At 42.6% G+C, this 21,668-nt stretch overlaps 1 long non-coding RNA gene across 1 annotated transcript; it reads left to right on the forward strand.

Annotated features, from left to right (window-relative positions):
• The first annotated feature begins 11,967 nt into the window (after positions 1-11,967).
• Positions 11,968-21,307, forward strand: LOC109308700. The gene is made up of 4 exons (XR_002100683.1): positions 11,968-12,041; positions 18,393-18,399; positions 18,917-18,919; positions 21,298-21,307. It is a non-coding gene; the product is annotated as an uncharacterized LOC109308700 (long non-coding RNA).
• Positions 21,308-21,668: the final 361 nt, after the last annotated feature.

A 21,668-nucleotide genomic window follows, 5' to 3' on the forward strand; every position in this document is an offset into this window, starting at 1 on the left:
ACCTATTTGCTCCAAAAGATGCCCATCAGCAGGAAAGAAATTAAGCTCCTCACAAACTTTATATAAATGGTTCCCAAGCATATGAGACCACATTTCTCCACTATGGAGCCTTGCTCTCTTAGCTCAAGCTCCGTGCTTTGGAGGTGGCTGGTGCCATCCAAATTGCCACTTGTATTGCACGCGTTTAAACATGGTTCTGTACGTGAAACAACAGTAAAACTATGTGTATATGAGTGTAGCTTTGGGATTTGTGAGTGAAGTTCTTGTGTATGCAGAAGATGCCTTTGTTCAACTGAAAGGGAGAATCTTAGGTCTGTTATTACCAGATTATTGGGTATCTACTGGGTATTTATTTATTTTCAGGCCAGCTGTAACAAAAAGACCTTGCCCAGCCTTGCTATTAAAGCAACTTTCTGGATAGGGGCCAATGAGAAAATAGAGACCTACTCTTACTTCCTATAGGGCACATCTGTACATGCAGTTAATGTTATCTAGCTTTCCTGAGTAGTACATTTTCAAATTCAGGTAGTCAATTTACTGTGCAGTAGACTAACTTACTGCACAGTAAGCACCTGCACGTGTAGATGGTGATGCTTTACTGTGCAGTAGATTAGTCTGCTGCACACTAAAGCATCTCGTGTAGACACTGCCTCTAGATTCTCAAGCCTTAATAGACAAGGAGGGTGGAATTTCTCTCTGGAGGCTGTATGCTGAATTGATCACATGACTGATATACAAAGCGAAAAAGTGCTGTTTCACTTCTGATTTCCCAAGTTTTGGTTTTCACATGCCAAACAGACTCAATTAATCAAGTCTGTTCCAACGTGCTGGATCTCCGGCGCATTGGAGCAGACAAATATAAAGTCTAACTGGAGGCCGTTCAATGGCAAAAACTAGTTTGATCCTTGTCTGCAGATGTTGACAAGAAAAAAACCTACTTTACACTCATCCTCAGATGATGACGGTCTATTAAGATTCTCTGGAAGTTGCAACAGTTTCCAGTACTGATATAATAATACATATCCAAATCCTACTATGTACATGCAGAACTAAATCAGTCCTTTGATCAATTAGATTCTCTTTAGATTACTAGTGTGAACCGCCCCCCCCCCCACACACACACGCAACAAAAAAGAACTGAAAGTTGATGCTAATTTCATGGAAATAAAGAAAAGATTTACTGGCCTCAGGCAATGCCTTAGGCGTTCCATGTTGACATGCTTTATCTTCTGGGCTGCTGAAAAAGGGCAGGCAGTTTTTCATATAATGCCATGCTAGCCTGTAGACGCAAGAAGCTGTTTGTTGCAGAAGAAACATCGGCAACCAGAAGTGGGAAATGTTGCGCATGAGATGCAATTGTATAATAATGGCGATTAGTGAAATATAATGTTCTAGCTCACTGTTATGAACTGTCCGGGTATGTGCAGATGCTACATTTAAATTGACCTAACTAGTTTAGGTCAATCTAAGGGATTCTGTATACAGCAAAATGCATGTCAGTGCTAAGAAAATGGTGATGGTGCGCATTTGAACTACACCACATCGAAGGTGTTTTGGTTCAAAAGTGCACTGCTGCCATTTTATCAGCACTGACATTCATTTCCCCATTTATACAAATGCGATGCAGGGCTGGGTGCATCAGCTCACGTGCCAAACAGACTCGATTAATCAAGTCTGTTCCAACGTGCTGGATCTCTGGCACATTGGAGCTGACAAATATACGTGTATAAATGCCCTAAATAGCCGTCTGTGCAGAAGTTTGGGGGAGTTTGTCAGGCCAAAAATAGCAGGCCTGATCTAGTTACTTCACCTAAGTAGGGAACAGGTTAGGCCAAACTGTTGAGTGTCTGCACGTGTTTGGAAGTCAGCCCTGGGGCTATGCTCTTTCTACACCCCGACCCTGACTAGGCTATTTTAACCTTCTGACCACTCTCCAACCCCTTCTGCAGATCCAACAGCCCCCTTCCTCAACCAAACCCTCCCAGGGACCCCCAGCCCACTTTTGCTCCCCCAGTTCTGGCTGCCTCTCCCCCCAGCCCAAGTTACTGACCCCAGGTTCTCAGCACAGCTTCCAGCACTGGTGGACACGTGCCACTCCCAATCGAAACTAAGCCGTGTGTTTTTAGGCCAGGTGGGGCAAACATTTGTATGCACCCTCAAAGTATTTTCCCCTATTACGAAAATTGCTCTGCTGTAATCTGATACCTTTGTTGTTTAGGAAGCAGAAAAGATCTAGATGCAGAGTGGTGACCAGGACCTTGCTGAAGATGTATTCAAGCCTCATGTTAACAAGTCTTCATAACAGGTACTGTTAGTACTTATTCTGTACTAGATTTCTTTATGTACCTCCTGTTTCAGCCAGCCACCTTCCCTCCACCTACCATAATCCATATATTTCCTACTTGAAATATGCCAGGTGAAGAAGGAAGTATCCCCTGGAGGATGTGTCCCCAGGACAGGATTAACTCATCTCATATCCTAGAGGCTCAGGTGTTAGCTCCCTAGTCTAACAAGAGGAAGAATCTAAAAATGTGAGAATTGCAAATATGTGAATGAGCTTTAGGCTCCGCCATAACACTCATTCTTTTGCTCATCATGCTAAGTTTATTATTTTGTCAGCAGCAAAAAAACCCACCTAAAACAAACATCACCGCAAAAGTAGAGAGACCTAGAAAAAAAAATAGCTCCCCCATGAGCGAAGAGCAGACAAGAAACAGCAACCAGGATGTAGTCCTCAGTGAGACAATGAGCTTAACTGATCATGGAGCTTCTTTATTAGCATCGTTTGCTGAGGAATGGCACTCCTAAGATGGAAGGTAGAAGACAGGAGACAGGATCATAGTACTCAGAACAACAGCAGGGCAACCCCCTGGCATGGACCAGGCATGCCAGATGAAGTCCCTTAAAAAAATCAGTTGGATTCCACACGAATGTGGGCAGAGTCTGTATCCATGGATGCCATTACGGTATTGTTCCCTTGATGATGGGTTAACCAGCCAAAGGAAAAAGTAGCTTAAATGAGGAAGAACAAAGAAGGACATGGATTACAGACAAAAGGTTATGTAGATACTCAGTTTAAGCACTCCTTGGTCTAGGTTGAAATGTTCCTTTTTATCATCATCATTATTATTATTATATCATTAATAATAATAGTAATAAAGGTCAGATATGCTGGATATGGTCTAAAGTGTATAAAGAGAATTGTAAGTATTTTGACAGTAAAAAGATGAAAAGTTTGGGCTCTCCTATGCAAGAATATATTTAGCTCATGGGCTTTTTATACTGTATTGCATTACTTTAATTATAATCATTTAAAAATAAGTCAGCTAAGAGGATTGCAAAAGTAGCATACCGGGTTTAATTTACAATAGATGGTTCCATAATGATATAAGATTAAAGACCACCCCTTGCCCAATAGAAACAGCCTTTTATTGCTGAATCATAAAAACATCCAAGGTCCTTGATCCACTGTATGCAGGAGAAACTGGTTATTACTGCAGTGCTTAAGGCGCAGATTTTTGTAGACACTTAGTTGCCTCCCTCCAATTTGTTTCAATGAGTGTTAAACACCTATGTGGCTTTCAAGATCTGGGTCGCAAGGCCAACTGGGAACCGAACATTGCACCAGGCACTATATAAAGATTCAGTCTGCATAGACAATGCAAAGAAAGGGACTGTGGAAGGAAATGAACATTTTAAGGACCATGAAGAACATAATATCAAATATGGTGTTATTTTATGACTTTTGCTTTGTTTTGTTTTTTTCTTCAATCCTTGCTGTGGTGTTGTATCAAGAGATGGGTCAAATGCTAGGAAAAAAGAAAAGAGGGCAGCCGGAGGTATGAGGATGGGAGCAGGAAGGGTTGGTATAGATGATCAGTCAGTGGAGGGATGAGACTGTGATAGTGATTTTTAATTTTTCTAGACTCAAAGCACCCTTAGTTTTCACTCAGTGTTTGACTACAGAAAAATAATAGAGCTTTTCTGTTGCTGCAAAGAACTCAGACCACAAGAGATCAACATATTTTAAATAAGGTAGATTCATATTTGAAAGCTCTGGGTTTAATCTTGTGAGTCATATTTGAATGCATACTAGTGCTGACGTTGCATGGCACTCTGTGGTTTCCTGGTTGAAAATACGAACATAAAGAACATAAGAAGTACCATACTGGGTCAGACTGATGGTCCGCCTAGCCCAGTACCCTGTCTCTGACAGTGGTGAAAATGGATGTTGTAGAGGGAGAGCATTGAACTGGATATTTCTGCATCTATCCCCTATTCAATAACCCCCCAGGAATCCACCGTTATTGGTTTAGAGATGCCAGATGAAACATCTGCAACCATTCTTTTCAACAGCAACTAGTAGAGCTGTACATGAATTTATCCCGTCCCTTTTTGAACCTTATTATGCTATCTGCCTCCACCACCTCCTGTGGCAATGAATTCCACAAGTTAACTATGTGTTGCATAAAAAAATAATACTTTCTCACTGGTTTAGAGTGAGACCTGCAGAAAGTAGGCTGAAAATACTGTCCTTGTTTTTTGCTACCTGCTTCAGCTGCTCCTTCAGCCAGCCTGTGGCTGGCTCCTCTAGGCTTTTTTTACTCCAGAGTCCATACGGCTGGGGTATGGGAGCTTCTACGTCTGAGTCAATGAAGTCTGTGAGAGAGAATAGGCTTTAGCAGCTTGCATTTGCAATAAAAAAAATATTTTGAGTGAGACCTGATGTGAGGCGTTCTGACCTTCTTTGAGGAGGTGGATATATAATTATTACCAATCAGACCTCAGCTATTACTTCAACACCTTTAGGAACCACAAAATAAGTAGGGTACAAATACATGATGGTGATAGGTACAGAGGTGTAGAAGGGGTGGCTCCATGGAGGAGGCAGTGCCAGGGGCTGCTACCCTGGTCGCCCTTCTCACTTATGCTACTGAAGAGGTATTCAGTTTGCTAATAGTTTGCACCCAGATAATCAGGTTGATTTAGTTTGAAAATGCCTGAGACTTCATTAACCTAGGATAAAATGCTGAAATTAAATTTGATGCCACTGAAATGAATTTGCTGAAATGAAGGCAGATTTTACTCTGAAATAACTTGACTAGGTATCAGACCTTAAACATGGGATGGGACTTGTTCTAAGTCTTGCTTGTCTCGGGCTTCAGACTGGAGTTTCAGAATAGTTGTGCAAGCAGCATCCCACCTGGCATTGGAGCTAAAGAAAATACTACAAGACAAGGATTTTCTGGGCCAATTTCTCAGCTGGTGTAAATCAGTCAATACATTACATCATCAGAAAAGCTGGGTCTGCTCTCCCATTCCAGGACACAGGTGGTGACTGGCAGGGTTTTGGTGTGTTTGTATTTTGTACGCTGTGGCTAAGCCTCGTGCTTCAGGCTGGGGAAGGAAAAGAGGGAAGCTTAGGCTCTAAAACAGTGTTTCCCAGCCTCGGGTTGCAACCCAAATGCGGGTTGCAGGGGCAATGCCAGTGGACACAAAGGACAAGCTGTGCCGCATGCCGGGAGCTCCCTTCCCCCTGGGTGGTTGCCACTGCTGCCGCCGCACTCCTTTCCCAGCAGTAGGTTGCGGCAAAAAAGGGTTGGGGACCATTTCTCTAAAATATGCTGGAAGCTATATTTTTGTTTGCTTCTGGGTAGAAATGAGCAGAGAATAAGAGAGAGATGGAAGTGCCTGTAGTATAGCTGTAGAAAGCATACAGAAACTATACTGATGGGCACCATACGGGAACTTGCACAAATCAAGGAAAACAGGTCATGTTAAAGTTAGGGCAATGACATTTCTGTGTATCCTTCCTTATGAAGTCACTAGATGGAACAATATTTACAATATTAAAATTATCCTTAGCAAAACAACTTGGAGGAAATAGATATTTTGGGTGCATCTACACATTGGGCGCATCTACATCAGACATTTGCTGAGGAGCTGCCTAATTAGCTCCACAGTACACATCTCAGTGTCTACATGTGTAGCCTTATTAGGCTACAGTAAACTAATAAACAGGGTAGTACTTGTAAATGCAAGTACTACCCTGCTGCAGCGTTTTTTAGTGCACAGCCATGCATGTGTCGGCGCTGACCTGACTGGCTGAGGCATGAGGGTGTTTCAGTACCGGGGGCCCACACTAAAGCACCCTCCTGCCCCAGCCAGCCCCTCTGCACCCTGAGCCGGGCAGGAGCAGCCCCGGGCTGGCAGGCTGATCGCCGGGGCTGCTTGGTCCCGGCTCAACATGCTGGAGTCCTGGGCACACGTTCAAATGGCGATAAGCACCGGAATGTGTTGCTTCAAAGTAATTGCACATGTACCCATTAAGAACAAAATATTGCTTTAGAAAGTATGCCCCTCGGAAGCTCCCATTGACTTTAATAGGAAATGTATATTCCCATTTTTAATGTAGTTTTTTCAAGAGATTGGATATAAACATCCAGCACAAGAGAGGATGCACTCCGAGCTTAAATGGTGATGCACACAAACTACAGCCGGATGGGATTCAGTGGAATGAGTTCCTGGGAGACCACTTTTGAACTAAATTAGTAGACATATAACAGTCATATGGAACTGCTTGAAGCAACTGGGAAACCAGGTCATCTTGGCAATGAGCCATACTTACCTTCAGATGCAGTGGAGAGAGAAACTCAGAGGTACTAGCCAAAAAGAGTGTTTCAAACCAGGAATATCTGTTTTAGAGGATCTCTCATCTTTGTTGTTCAGCATCTGCGGGACTTGTGCAACTGAGAACAGAACTGATCTGAAGACTTTGGCTGACTGAAAAATGAGCTTCGTGGCAAAAACTCTGCATTCAGCTTGAGTACAGAATAAAGTGTTTTGTTAGTTTAATGAGAAGAGTGTGTGGAAAGAGACACAGTCAGATTCTTTCGCTATCAAGCCCCAGCATATAATGTGCCACTAGTGTATTAGTGAAGGGATGATAGAATCAGCTTAATTTTCCCACTTGCCTAATGAGGAGAGCAGCAGACAGTGAAGTTCACTCACCTAAATTTTCCGCCTGCAATGTTCCTCCAAGCAGAGGGAGAGTCGAATGTGATAAATCTAGGCCAAGAGCAATTTTATTAGAAGGCTGCAGCATGGATGGGAGCCTCATTTTTTGCTAAAACCAAAAGAAAAAATATTTTGTGGTAGCATCATCTCCAGTTGAACATCATCTATGCAGAGAAATTTAAAGTCTCTCCCGCGTACTATTTCAGAATGGAGACTAACAGAATATTTAATCCATCAAATGCATTAGAAATTAAATACATCCCAATGATATCTATTTTGGCCTTAAAGATGATATTCATGCATAGTAGGAATAATTTAAGCTGGTGCCACAATATAGATATGTGGCGCATTTGGAGTTTGGAGTGGCACAAGCCACACCAGCAAATGGCAGGTTCACCAGGAGTAATGCAAATAACCTGAATACAAATGACAGCATGGCAAGGGAAGAAAACTGTGTAGGAGGCAGGCATGACACCCATAGGCATTGACAACCGAGTAGACAAGAGACAGGACTCTGCTAGCAATAGATTAAGAGAGACTGAGGCAGAGAAGCGCAGAGCCTGTGCTATGGGGAGACAAAGGACCAGGTTCAGCAGGAAAAGAGATTCCTATCCAAGACGATGCCAAGGGGAAGACTTCCAACTTTTAGATGCTGTAAGTTGCAGGTTTTGCTCATTTCCTTTTTTTTCTTGCTGCCATAAATGATAAGCAGAATGTTTTACTTTGAACTTAATGACAAAGCTTAGCCTCCAAAAGCAGAAGAGTGACTGTCTTCCTGTGTCTCCTCTCTACTGGTGGGAAATCTGGATTCGCAGCATGTGCTTGTACCATATAAACTGCACCAGGAAGCAGCCCTGGGGAGGCATGAGCCTGGATTACATGCCCCATTGGGAACAGCAATTCACTGACTAGGAGAAGTCTAGACAGCAAGGGAATCGGCCACGTGGAAAAAGCTTAATTGTGGAAGTTTGTTAAAGGGAGGGTGAGGGTTTGGAGAGAGGCTGCAGTGTAGTGACGGAGGATGGAGTTAGGAAGTGGGGTGATAGGACCTGAGAAGCTGAAGAGGTCGTGAATCAGAATGTGGATGCTGGTTGATTAAAGCCATGCTGCATGCATGCAAATGTGAGACTAGTACCTTTTCAGGTACAGCATACTTTTATAAGTGCATCAAAATAAAATTAATTTGTCACCAGAGTTCCTAGAGCTGTATTTAAGGCATCCAGTGTTGCATTCAGTGCACATCCGGGTACATTGAAACCAGTAAAATAGTTGAAAAGCTTCCTACAAGACTTTGTCATCGAGAGTTGAGTCTGTTTTGCTTTGTTCTTCTCTCTGTTTCGTAGACTTGTATTCAGATCATTTTACAAGAGATGAAATAGCTGTTCCAAGGCTTCGAACTTGGAGTTTGGGAAACTTTTGCACTAGAGTGAACACTGTCAGGAGAAGGGCCTGATTTCTGTCCTGAGTGACTTTGGTGATTTCTAGACAATCCCCCAAATGAGCAGACAGAACAGAGATTGCAAATAAATCTCTCTTAAATAAAGGCTGTGTACCTGATAAAAGATTAGATGTCGTAAGTGGTTCTTTGTTCTGAATTGTAACAGAAAACTTGGCATGAGGGTGTGTGAATTGCATTAAAAAGTTCATTAGAATAATCTGCATAATAAAAATTAATACAGGAAATTGAAGGGAAATGTTATATTGAAATGAAAAAAGGAGCCATTGAAATTCAATTCTAAACGCTCGTTTGAATCCAGCTCATTTGAAGAGTTGGCTCTTCAAATACTTAGAGCCAACTCTATACGAGCAGCACGTAATGGGGCTGTTCATATGTACAGGTGTCTGTAGGACTGGCACCATAGTTAGGGAAGGCATTAGCATTAAAAAATTGTATCTGCATTATACAGAAGCAACAATGGAGTTCTATTCCTGACCCTGCCTCCACTCAATGTGCAGCTGTGGGTAAATCCCTTAAATTCTCTGCTCTTCTGTTTCCCAGCGTATAAACTGGAGGATAATACCAGTATTGCTTTACAAATACACACACACACACACACTCACATTGCAGTCACTTACTTTTGTTAAGGTTTGTGGGCTCCAGCTCTTGACAAGGGATCTGATAGATTATAGCAATTTTCTATTTTTTTTTAAAAGTACATTGAGTATGTCAATTTTATAAAACATGCATATTATAGCCAAAAGTGCATTCCAGTGGACTTGAATTGAAAAAGAACTTGCTTGATGGGGAGTTTTTTGAATGTTGTAAATACACTTGTTTCCAATTTAAAGTACTGCCAAGAAATGCAGACTGGCTCGATTCTTCATTTTAAATATTTTTCCTAAGAGGTTTGTTTTCCCCCATAAAGGGGGTTGTATTCTATGACTTCAGAATGCTACGTATGGTCTAAGCATTACCAATAATTTAAGAGCTACCTGAGCTAATAATACCCAAGCTAAGTATTATTATTAATTTAAGAGAGAACTTGGTTTTATTATTAACAAGAAAAAAAGCATTATATCCTCCTAACGCCTATGATGTTCCAGGTAAACAGCAAGTATAAATCAGTTGCACACCAGGATGCAGTAATGGTCCTAAACACTATAGATTAGGTTATGTCTACCTTGGGAGTGCTTTAGCTGTATAGGAAGATAAGTATACTGCATTGGCAAAGCACACCTAGAGTAGACATGTACTTTGCAGTGGTATAGTAAAGTCATGATCCAGGAGCCAAGCAAAACAATCTTGGTAAATGTACAATTTTACCGGAGTAGCTTCGAGAACAATAAAGGCTTCTACGTGCACATCTTGTCTCAGTCAGGGTTCAAACCCTGCCCCCCCGGTTCACATCGTGTGTTAGGAGATTCCTCATTGGTATAACATGTTTTTGGATCATTAATATGAATTTATCATTGCTTTAAAAATATGGGGCATGTCGCTTAAAGAAAGTATACATCAAGATATTCAAAGTTGTGAGGACTCTAGTTAGATTCAGTAGCAGCAATTGATACAGCTCCAACAGTGGGGAGATGGAAGTGACAGTACATGCAGCACAGGGCCACCTTTGCTCAACACCACGTCGAGTCCTGCTCGGAGGTGAGAAGGGGCACAACTGAGACATAGTGGTTGAGGTGCTTAATTTAACAGGAACCTGCAGAAATCCTAAATTCAAAAGGATTATCTAAGAAGGCTCTAAAACAGTGGTTTTCAGCCTGAGGTCGGTGGGCACCTGTGGGTCTGCAGACTGTCTGAGTGGTCTGCAAAAGACAACTATGATCAATGAAAAGTATACGAATACTCACACTTACAATTCAAAGGGATCTGTACCTCCATTTTAAATTTCCAAAGGGGTCTGCAACTCCACTGAAAATTTTTTAGAGGTCTGCAAATGGAAAAAAAAAAGGTTGAAAACCACTGCTCTGAAACAGGTCCTTCTGTTGCATCAGGGTTAGTCCGCTGACACTGGGGGCACTAAGCCATTTTTAAAGCTTTGTGATACAGCAGTACCAAGTCCCTACAACTTATCTGTGCAATTAAGATATTCACAATGTGTGTCTCAGCATGGTGGAGCCTTTTGAAAAGGGTATCTGTGAAGGCAATAAACCTATTAATTGAACAGAATTATTGTTTGCCAGGACTACACACTTAAGAGGTCTCCACAGCATTCAAATAATTATTGAACCGTTTGGCACATATCTAATAAAAACCTTTATCTGTTAGCCCCATTGGTGGGTGCTTAGGCAAATTAACTCTTTTATATGCAGCTCTAAAGAAAATGGTGTATTATAATTAAATGATTCTTTGGGGGGCAGTAAACCTCTCTTCAAACAGCTTGAATATTAGTGTGGTCGTTTTTCTTTCAGCCCTACTAATCACAGCCCATCTAGCTTGCTCAGTCAGGGTACATGCTACAGGGCAGTATGAGGTGATGGTATGAGGCAAATCCCACAAGTGCTGGTTGTTTGGTTCATATAAGAATTACATTGCAAGCTCTCGGTGTCCACGAAAGCAGATTGGAAGAAGATCATATTTGTTTGCAAGCCTTCTGGTCCCTATAGATGGTTCCAAGTGGAGGAGGAATGGGTGTGGAGATGTTTTTCCCCCTGTGTTATTGTTTCTGGTTTAATTAGGTTGTGTGTGTGCGTGCACATATGTGTGTGTGTGTGTGTGTGTATGTATATATGTGTATATATATATGTATATATGTGTGTGTGTATGTACCTGTATACGTATATGTACGTGTCTGTTTCAAATCTCAAAAAAGATAGTTCTGTGAGGCTTGGCTTCATGTTGAATGCTGGAGAAAAGAGATGCTGGTCACAGACCAGAACCGAATAGATCCATGTATTCCTAAAAAACAGGTAGACCAAGATATTCCATGGTGGCTACTGACATCCTTCAAGTTGCCTTTTTTTTAGAAGGAGCTGAAATACCCTTCCTTAAAACATCACACCGTGAGAATGTGGTCTAGTGTGAATTTTTGCTAAAAAGCTCAGCGGGATGCTGTTTCAGAAAAAAACTGAGGATGGCTTTCAATTTTACCCAGGCCAGGATATGTTATTTAAAACCCACCTTGCACCGTTACCCTGGGATCTGCACAATTACCAGGTTGAAGCACTCTTAAAAATTAGTCTTTTTTAATGACTTCATTGACTGTATCTTGTATCTTTGGCTAACCATGTACACAGTAGAGCGTCCAGAGTCATTCACATACATCCCTGTGAGAGACCTTGCAACACAAGAGATATAGGGAGCAACCTATGGGAAAATACTTTATCAAGATGGACACATCGTGGGTGCTTGTACACGAGTGTGGAGGCTGCGCTTTCAAATGAGCTTCAGTTCAAGCAGGGCTGGACACAGGCGCGGGGAAACTGGGTGGCCACCGTGGGGCCCGGACAGAAAGGGGGCCTGAATTTTTTTTTTTCTCCCCATGGTGTGATTATTATTAGCATTGTCTCTGGTGAAAGATAGCCTGATACTAAAAGTTTGCCCAGAGCTGCCAAGAGTCTAGGTATAGCACTGAGTTCAAGCACCCCCACTGCCATTTTGAAGCATGGGGATGCTGATACACGAGATGCTGCAGCACTTTAATTACAGTGTTTCTTGGAGCCATTCTAATTAAAGTGCTGGCCCGGCCCCCCGCCTTCCTCCCGGAGCACATGTAAAAGTGCCCATCTGACACAGCAACGTGCGAACTGGATTGCTGATGTAGGTTATACCTTGCATGAAAGGAATAGCAATTAATCTCTGAGGACCACAAGTTGCTTTTGATCAGCACCTGCTGCTGATGTTAGTGGGAGTCCCAGTCCTGGCTGAGGGCAGAATACAATCCAGTCCCTATGAACCGCTTGGGGAAAAATATTTAAAATGAAGAATCGGGCCCGTCCACATTTCTCAGCAGTACTTTAAATTGGAAACAAATGTATTCACAACAGCCAAAACCCCCCACCCAAAAACCCCATCAAGCAACTTCTGTTGCAATTTGAGTCTGCTGGAATGCATTTTTTACTATAATATTAATGTTTAATAAAATTTACATTCTCAATGTGCTTTTAAAAAAGCTGACTATTGCTATGATCGATCAGATTATTTAAACTCATCAGGAGTTGGATTGACTGTGCCATGTGACTGTATAACTCCACGTTTGTGGGATCAGGGCCCAACTCTTTCGCTCGCAGGAGGTAAGATAAGCTCACATAATGTTCTGAAAGGCACGCAAACATTACTTATGCTCATCTTAACTGAACCACCAAGCGCTGAGCCTCACACACAAATACTTATTGACCCCAGGAGCTGTTTTAGCCTCTCATTCATTTGCAGTAAAGCTGAATTCCTTGGGTGAAAATTTATCTGTTCTTGGATTGGTGAAGAGAAAAGCATTATCATCAGTCAGTAATCGATCCATTTCTGTGTTCTGTATGATTGCTTGGGTTGTCATGTCACTTCCTGTGAAGAACAGTTTATCTCGAGCTGTAATTCATAACCATTGCTTTCATTTCTTTAGCATCAGCAGATTGTTTAACCTTGAGGTTAGCTGCTGGATGAGTGTTGGTGCCTAATGTGCAAATGCACTATTTGGTAATGCAGAGGTTGTACCTGAAATGTCTTACCTTACAGATTACATTAAGTTTCGTAGAAGATGAAGCATTATTTTCCATGTCTCTCCTGTGGCATATAAAAAGTCTATCGAATTCTTTAAAGGCCTGCTGTTTAGTCTGCTTACTAATCTGTTAGCGTGAGGTACTGACGAATGTACCTATGGTAACATATCAAAAGGAAATGCTGTTTCAGCGTTATGCAAAAATGACTGATGTCCTCCCTGGTGTGCGGTGTTGTGTGAATACTAAAGAAATTAGGTCTCCCTACGACTTATTCAAAAAAATCTTTGAGCTGTTTTGCCAAGGTCCACTTATTTTAACATCCCATGGTGGATTCTGGTAATGGCTAAAGCAAAAGCAATCACAGAAGCATGAATGGAAAATGTGGGAATGTGAATGCAACCTGAGTTTGAATTATGCTGCCAAACAACATTTGCAAGACACGGAAAATGCAGAACATAAAATAGAACTGAAAATTCCTTTAAAAAAAAAAAAGCCTATGTGAAAAGCAAGGCAGACTCAAACCATGACTTTTTATTTTCCCTCCCTCTTTTTAAAGCATTTTGCAGATTGGGTAACAAAAGATCATTAATATAATCAATCAGTGAAAGGAAGCAATACTTTCAACTCTCCTAAAGATGTCACTAATTGGGTTTTCTTACGAGACAGCAAGCAGCAGGTAGGTTTTAATAGAAACCGGTTGGAAATCTTCTGAAACGTGTCTTTCAGAAAAATGTGTGTTTGATTACACAGAAGTTTTTGTGGCAGCATTGTATTCTCGAGAAAACTTTCAGCAGGAACCAGGAAGGATATTAGTAGCCAGGATGTGGCAGCTAGAAAGAGGAAAAATTGGAAAAGTTCGGTTCAGTTCTCTTCAAAAGGAAATCTGTCCTGTAGAAAATTTCACACTTTGGACCTTTTGTTCCACTGTGGAATAGTTTTCTGGTTATTATTATTTTTGGGAATAAAATATTTTGAAGGGAGCTATACTTTTATACAGTAATTAACAGAGTGACTCCAGGGACTTCCCGTGAACAAACTCCTCACTTACAAACATTTTTCAGTGTAATTAGACCAAATATTTAATGATATGTAATTTAGTTGATACTGTACATACAGTGCCAGCTACAATGTAATTAGTACCACTTCAAGGGAAGTGCTGGCAATTAAAGAAATCTGATACTGGTGAAGCACCTTTCTGATTATCGTCTTTGCTCCCTTCAGATCCCTTGTGGAAGAAACAAAAAGTAGGCAAGAAATGGTGAATGTGTTTGGGATTGTAAAGTAAGGTGAATCAGGTTTTTTTGTTTTGTGGGTTTTTTTCCACTCTCTGAGTAGCAGGATCGTCTTTCATGCCTGAGATGTGGGATTCTTACATTGTAACTCAACGTAGTCACTTATTACATGAAGTTAGTCACTTGGTTAATCTCTTACAGCATTTGCAAACTCCTGTGCTGAGGGGCCCTTCTAGACATGCAGGTACAGGTATGCTGGTATCTGATGTGCAATCCACACAATCGCACTTCCTGTCGTGTCACTCACATGACCGTGGGATCGTGAGTCAGATCCCATCATGCCTGATCACCGGCGCAAGGGGAACCTGGGATCATAGTTCTGGGCTCCCCCAGCACCGGCATGTGGCAAGCTCCTATGGTTGGGAGCCCCCTCAGCTGCCAGGACTCCCAGCCACGGGGGTGCCCCATGCACTTTTGTGGCTATGAGCCCCATTAGCTGACCTGGGTTTCCGGCCTCAGACACACTCCGGGCATCCCTGTGCCTGGGAGTCTGCAGCTGACAAGGGCTTTCTGCTGCAGGAGTGCTCCAGGCATCCCCACAGTTGGCAGTCTGCAGCTGATGTGGGCTTCCAGGTGCAGGGCCTCCTGGAGCACGCCGGGGGCTGGAAGCTCATATCAGCTGCAGACTTCTGGCCACGGGGATGCATGGGGTGCCCCTATGACTGGGAAGCCTGTGAACTGATGGAGCTTCCAGCTGTGGGGGCGTGTGCTCCCATAGCTGGGAGCCTGCATAAGATGCAAGATCCCAGGCTCAGGGGTGCACACGGGCCCCCCAGCTGGGAGCCCCGATCAGTTGATGGGGCTCCCAGCCAGAGAGGGCTGTGGTCAGATCACACATTCAATTAATGGCATGATAGGAACGTGCAACACAGTTAGCGCGCCTCTTTCGTGGAATAACTTTGCGGCTTCTTTCTTCTTTTCTCAAGCCATTAACTGAGTGAATGCGTGACCGCTTCAGATGCGATTAACTGGTTAATCACATTTTAAGTGTAACATGTAGACGGTCCAGATGGGGTTAAGACGGGTATATGTAACTATGTTTAGGCACTAAAATAAATGACTTGAGCTCCTCTCAAAATAAAATGTTTGTTCATTGCATAAATCACATCCTTGAACCTGCAAACACTGTGTGAATGCTTAACTGCACACGTACCATTAATATAATTTTCCTAAGTATATGCCCAAGTCATTTGGGGATTGGCCCTGGGTGCTTCATATAAGTTACATCTGAGCGTTCCCTCAGTCTCCCAGCACCTCATTTCATCTGTAAAAAAATATTATTATGTTCCTGTCTCACCTTACTGCTCAGAGACCCCCTCATTCTAGAGGTCAGTTTTGCTGTGGCATGTTATAGGGCTACTTATGTCATCTCCTCTCCAAATTGCCCTCTGTAGAGGCAAAGTTGATTTTGGTCACTGGCTCACCATTTTCATGAATTAGTGAAAGGTTAGTATCGTGAGAGTCCAGAATAAAAATGAAATGAAAATGGGAAGTGGTTTTAATCAGACTGCTTGATACTTTTTTTTTGCTTTCCTTGTTAATATCTCTTTAATGAGTACATAACCTTTTGGAGAGAGGACACCTTCACTAATAACTCAACTTTCTATCTTTTTAATGTGATGTGAACTGGAATGATGTATACCCACTGAGACTTCCAAAGGAAGGAGGGCACTCTGGCTTTCCCCCCCCCCCCCTCTGGTTTATTTATGCATTTTACATTAAACAGAAATTAAGCAGGGAGATGTAAGCTGAGTAGCTCTGAGAGTTGGGCTTCGAACCCAAGACTCCCCACTCTGAGGTGATAATAAATACTCCTTGTTAATCTGTTCTTCTGAAGAAGCAGGCTGTGGAGAGTCAAGGTTTGATAAATGTGGATGCAGGGCAAGGGCCAGGAGCTGAACGAAGGCCAGAAGCCAGGGATCTGAACTGGAGGCAGAACCAGACAGGGATACAGGCTGACGCTCGGCTCTCAAGAGAAGCGCTTATGCTATTGAACAGGGTTGGTGCTTCTGTGCAGGCAGCTGTACCCATCTGGATGCAATCAGGCAGCTGGCAGGCAGGCCCACAGGTAATCAGAGCCAGCTGGGATTAGTCAGTCCCTGACTACTAGTAGCTCCTGAAAATGTGAATTTTACATTCCTTCTGCACCCAGGACAGGTGGAAAATAGCTCCACCCAATCTAGCCTGTAGTTAGGATGCTCTAATAGGAGGTGGGAGATATGGGCTGATTAGGGCCTAAAATAGGGATGGGCAAAATGGCCCATCTGGCTGGCAGCTGGACTCCATTTCCCAGCAGCCCCCTGCGATGTGGCTGGGGCCAGTTTCCATGGAGACCCCAGCCACAGCTGCTGTGATAGCACAAGCCTGGGGTTGCCATGGTGACCGGGCCCAGCTGTGCTGGCAGAGCAGGGGCTGCTCCGGGCTGCTGGGATCTTGCAGTGGGGGCAGAGCCACAGTCTATAGCCTGCACGCTCCGGATTGTCACTCTGCCCCAGCTCGGGACCACACTGTCACCGCTGCAAGGAGCCAGGACAGAGCTGCGATCTGCGCCCTGCACGTCCCTGCCTGGAGCATGTAGGCTGCAGATCATGGCTCTGCCCGGGCTCCTTTCAGTGATGATAGCATGGTCCTGAGCTGAGCAGAGCCATGATCTGCTGCCTGAGCACGCAGGCTTCAGATCATAGCTCTGCCCCTGCTGCAAGATCCATCCCAGTGGATCTGGAGTTTTTGGGCACACCCACCCTTCCTCAGGCACAGGGGAGTGCAAAGATGTTAAATTTCTCTCCGGTAGGCATGAAGATCCATATTGCACAGGAGACATGGAGGGTGGTATAAGTTCTCCTGGCTGGAAAAGTTCATTTTATGCCAATTAGGCTCTGATAAAAGTTGGAGCAGTCTATTTACTTCAGCGGTGTCTGATGCTAAGCAGGATGTTGAATTATGCTTCTTTCTTGTTAAAATGTTTAATAGTTCACAGGTGGATTGGTGATGGAAAGGTTCGACTGGGCAAGGAAATTCTGTTGTGTTGCGGTTGCTCTGTAAGTTTGCAAATTTGGCTCAAAATAAAAATGGCTGGAGCAGGGGCAGGGTCATTAGCTTCCAGGTCCCAAGGTGTTGAATTTTGCTTACTTCTTGTAAAATTATGACGTTTTCATTTCATAACAGCTAATTACAATATCTTCCAAGTTTCAGGGATAAAGGTTGTAGATGTGTTGGTCCAAAAGTAGAAGCAGTTAGTGTGGCAGAGGTATGATATCTTTTCATAGACCAACTAGACAGTTGCAAAAAAAAAAAATGTCTTTCTTTGCAAGCTTTCGGGCACATCTGCCCTTCCTCGGGCATAGAAGAATGCAAAAACTCCGAAGGTCAGGCACCAAAACATTAGATGTTAGGACTAACACCTAGCTTGGAGCTACCCATGTCAAGAGAAAGATAAAGTAACAATTTGAAACTAAGGTTTTTGTAGAAGACATACTGGACAACTTGGTTCGCATGAACAACTTACTATTTCATCCATTATGCACCTCACAGAGCGCAGGAGTGAGTTCATCTTTGGCTGCAAATTACATTACCTTCCTTGTTCCCTTGATTCATGTTCAAGAATAGCTTGACTTTTGCCAAGCATAGGTAAAGAATTAATTTATACTTTGAATGGATCAAAATTTCCCCTTTAAAAAATAAATGACTTGATTTTACGCTGCATTTTGAAGCAAGTTAAATGTGATTTCTTGCATGTTTAAGATGATGACCCTTTCTTTTAAATTGCTTGTGATGGTTAATCAGCAAATCAAGACACACTTCAACTCTAATTAAAGCTCAGTAAAAATGCAAAAGGGTAATGGACGTAGGAGAGGCAATCATGTGAAAATTAAAAAAGAAAACCCAGTGCATTGCAAGAAAATGTTTACTGCGCATTTACATTTTCAGGAGGCAGATGCACTGGGTTCTGTGGTATTGCTTACCATGAAGTTTAATAATGAGCTCCAGTGTAATTAACTGTTAAATCAAGAAAGTTGTTGCCGTGTTCGCTTGATACATTTTCAATATTTTTGGCTATGTCTTTATTTTAAATTACTCTAGTGGAACTTATTTACATTCCAAAGCGTGAGTACATTTTAAGGCCCTTAAATGTTACTTCCTTGTGCCCTGCGCATTTAGTCCTTGTTCCAAATTTCCAGCACAGTGGTTATGTCTGTATGAAAACTTCCAAGGTCAGGTCTTCAGTTTACATCAGCTCTTTATTCACTCGGTTATCCCATCAGCAGAATCCCTGTGGCTTCAATGGAACTGTACTGTTCTCCCCCAGGTAGGGAGCTGACCCTCTCACTAACTACTGTCTTGCTGAAGTCACATTTTTTACTTGGTTTGCTCTTTTATAGTCCTTTTGGGCCGAGAATCTGAAAAGCTGAGCCACAGTTAATTAAATAAAACTTAGAACATCCTTATGAGGGAGTTGAGCATTACAAGTCCCTTTTCACTGGTGAGAAAACTAGGTTCACACAGAGACTGTGGTTTGCCAGAGGCCCCACAGTAAATCGGTGGCAGTCCTACATAACGCAGGACCCTGGAATCATTGTCACCACTTCTGTCCTCCAGACATTCAGTCCACTTCCCCTCACGTTTATATTAAGGCCGTGTGACACGGGGCATTTAGGATGTTAAATGAACTTAAAGCACCAGTGGCCATGGATTCAAGCAGTAAAAAACACGGTAAGCCTGCTCATAATTGTATTAAGCTAGCAACTTTTTGTACAAGGACAATCTCCAGACTGTGTTAAGGAAGACATGTTCAGCTACTGTTGGCCCGCTCCACGGAGGTAATACGAGTATTTTGCAGTCCTCCAGCTTCCCAGGATGCAGCAGAGCACAAGCTGTGCGTGTTAGGGTTCGTAGTAATCATGACTGTGTGCCTGCGTAGAACACATTCTGAATTTAATACCGTATAACCGTCCACAGATTGAACACATATGTAGTGACCCATGCCACATGGCCTTGTATGTAGCTTGTATGTAGCAGATATAAACAGAAGCAAGAGTGAGCAAGGTGGAGTTTGTAGCAAATGTGGGTGAAACCTCTTAGGCTGGGCTCTCGACTGGTGTAAACTGGAGTAGATCCTTTGAAGCTGATGGCTCTACACTCGTTTATAGGTGCCGAATATCTGGCCCATTGTATGAAAAGTCAAAGAAATAACACAATAGACAAGGATAGCCTCACTTCACGTTTAAACACTCACTGTTACTATCAGTCCTTCATGGCTGTTTTGGTTTATGAGACAGGACTAGTAGGGTCTTACTTTAAAAATTACAGCAGAAGCTCTTTGTCTATCTCGATATATAGATAGCTAAAAGGGAATGCAGCTATTATAACCCCTTTTTAAATTGCTCATAATTTTCTCATAACACTTGCTTTGGGGCTGAGTGTAGCAGTGCTTTGTACCTGCCCGGAAGTGGCCTTTTCCATGTGGAAAATGACAGTAAAATTCACGTGGTCTGTGCAGAAACAGCTCCATCACTAATTCTGTGTCTTCCAGTCAGAAATATTGCATGCACAAAATCGATGTGAATTTTGCTCTAAAACAAGCCTCCTTGAGCTTTTAGGCATGTTTTAGGAAAATTACTAATTTCATTCCCACAGAACATCTCTTCCCCCCCCCGCCAGGAAAGCAGGGATGTTTCTCTGCCTTATACTTTGCAACATTGGACTTGTGCACAACTGGTCATTTATGTTCCTGGTGTCTCCTTGGCAGAAGTAAGAGGGGTACAAATCAGGGTTGAGGGGTGGGGAAAGCTTGCATTGCTCACGGGTAGCAGATGTAAATGGAACTAGGATGACCTGGATGGGTTTTTATAGCAAATGTGGGGGAAACTTATTAGGCTGGGTTCTCAGGTGGTATAAACTGGAGTAGATCCTTTGAAGTTGATGGATCTACACACTCGTCTACAGGCTGCTCACACATTTTGGCTCTACCGGATGTACTAAAATTCATGGATTGGGGGACAGAGAGAGAGATTGCAAACTTATGTCTTTGACCCAGGAAGTAAAAGTAACAAGCTACTTTTTTGTACATAAATTAGTACAGCCCTCTAATATGTCTCCTTGTAATCTTACAACCCTCGTCTCTTCAGCTTCTGGGGCTTTGCGGCCACAGATTAATCATGCTGAAGATAGCTAGAAGCTTGGAGCACTGGGAGGTATTGCTTAGTGAAGGTGGCATGATACGCAGACCCAGGAGGTCTGTGTTCAATTCTCAGCTCTGCTACTGCTTTAGAGGGTGACCTTGGGTATGTTGCTTTCCCTGTTTTTCAGTTTCCTCCTCTGTAAAATGAGGACAATGATATAGACCTCCTCTGGAAAGGGCTTTGCTATTTCTGGGCCATAGCCCTATGTGTTAGCTGTCCTTTTTTTCAGTCTCGCACAATATGGTATAGCTGGGGTAGTAGAAACAGCTATCGCCAAGTTTTGCAAAGTTTTTCCATTTCAAGGGCTCTGAGCCAGCTGTGAATTTTTTTCCTAATAAAGTAAAGTTAAAGAATGTGCTAAGTGCATTGCTGGATTAAAACCCGCGACCCTGGGTCAGATGTTGGCTTCCATTACGTTGCCTTTGTCGCAAACCTAGCTGTGCAGGTGCTCATCGTCTATACCAGGGGCGTGTTACAATTTGTGGCACGAATAGAGATCTGTGCCTGTATAATATAATGTGGTATTGCCTTGTGTTTCATAGTGTTGTATTACAATGAGTGCAGTGATTGCTTTGGCCTCTCATCCAATCAAATTGGCATGACATGGTACGACTCCAGACCTGCTGCATTCTGTAAGAAGTCAGGAGAAATTGTATTACAGTAACTGACTTCAGTATCATCAAGACTTTCTTTAACAACTCCACGAGGCTTTGAGTATTTTTCCAGTCTATTTTAAGGCATGTGCATTCTGGTGGAAGCAGTGCTTCTAATCAAAATGGGCTAGATTTTATTCAGACCTGAGAGACCAAGGAGGCAGAGCTAATTGGCTTATGACTGACCTGCTTAAAGGATGTCAGAAATTGGCTGTTGGCTGCTCCTTTAAAACATTAGTTCGATTGACTAAGAATCTGGCAGCAGCATATAAAATATTATAAACCCAATTCATTAAAATTGTCCCCATTATAGATCATTATGTATTTTCAGTATAAAGTAGTGGATACTTATACCATGAAAGAAATATGGATTTATAAATCATTAACCCATCACCCATATTTTTTTTTTCCTTCTGAGACCCAGA

This window comes from Crocodylus porosus, unplaced genomic scaffold (assembly GCF_001723895.1).
Source record: "Crocodylus porosus isolate Cpor-Errol unplaced genomic scaffold, CroPor_comp1, whole genome shotgun sequence".
In the NCBI taxonomy this organism is placed as follows: Eukaryota; Metazoa; Chordata; order Crocodylia; family Crocodylidae; genus Crocodylus; species Crocodylus porosus.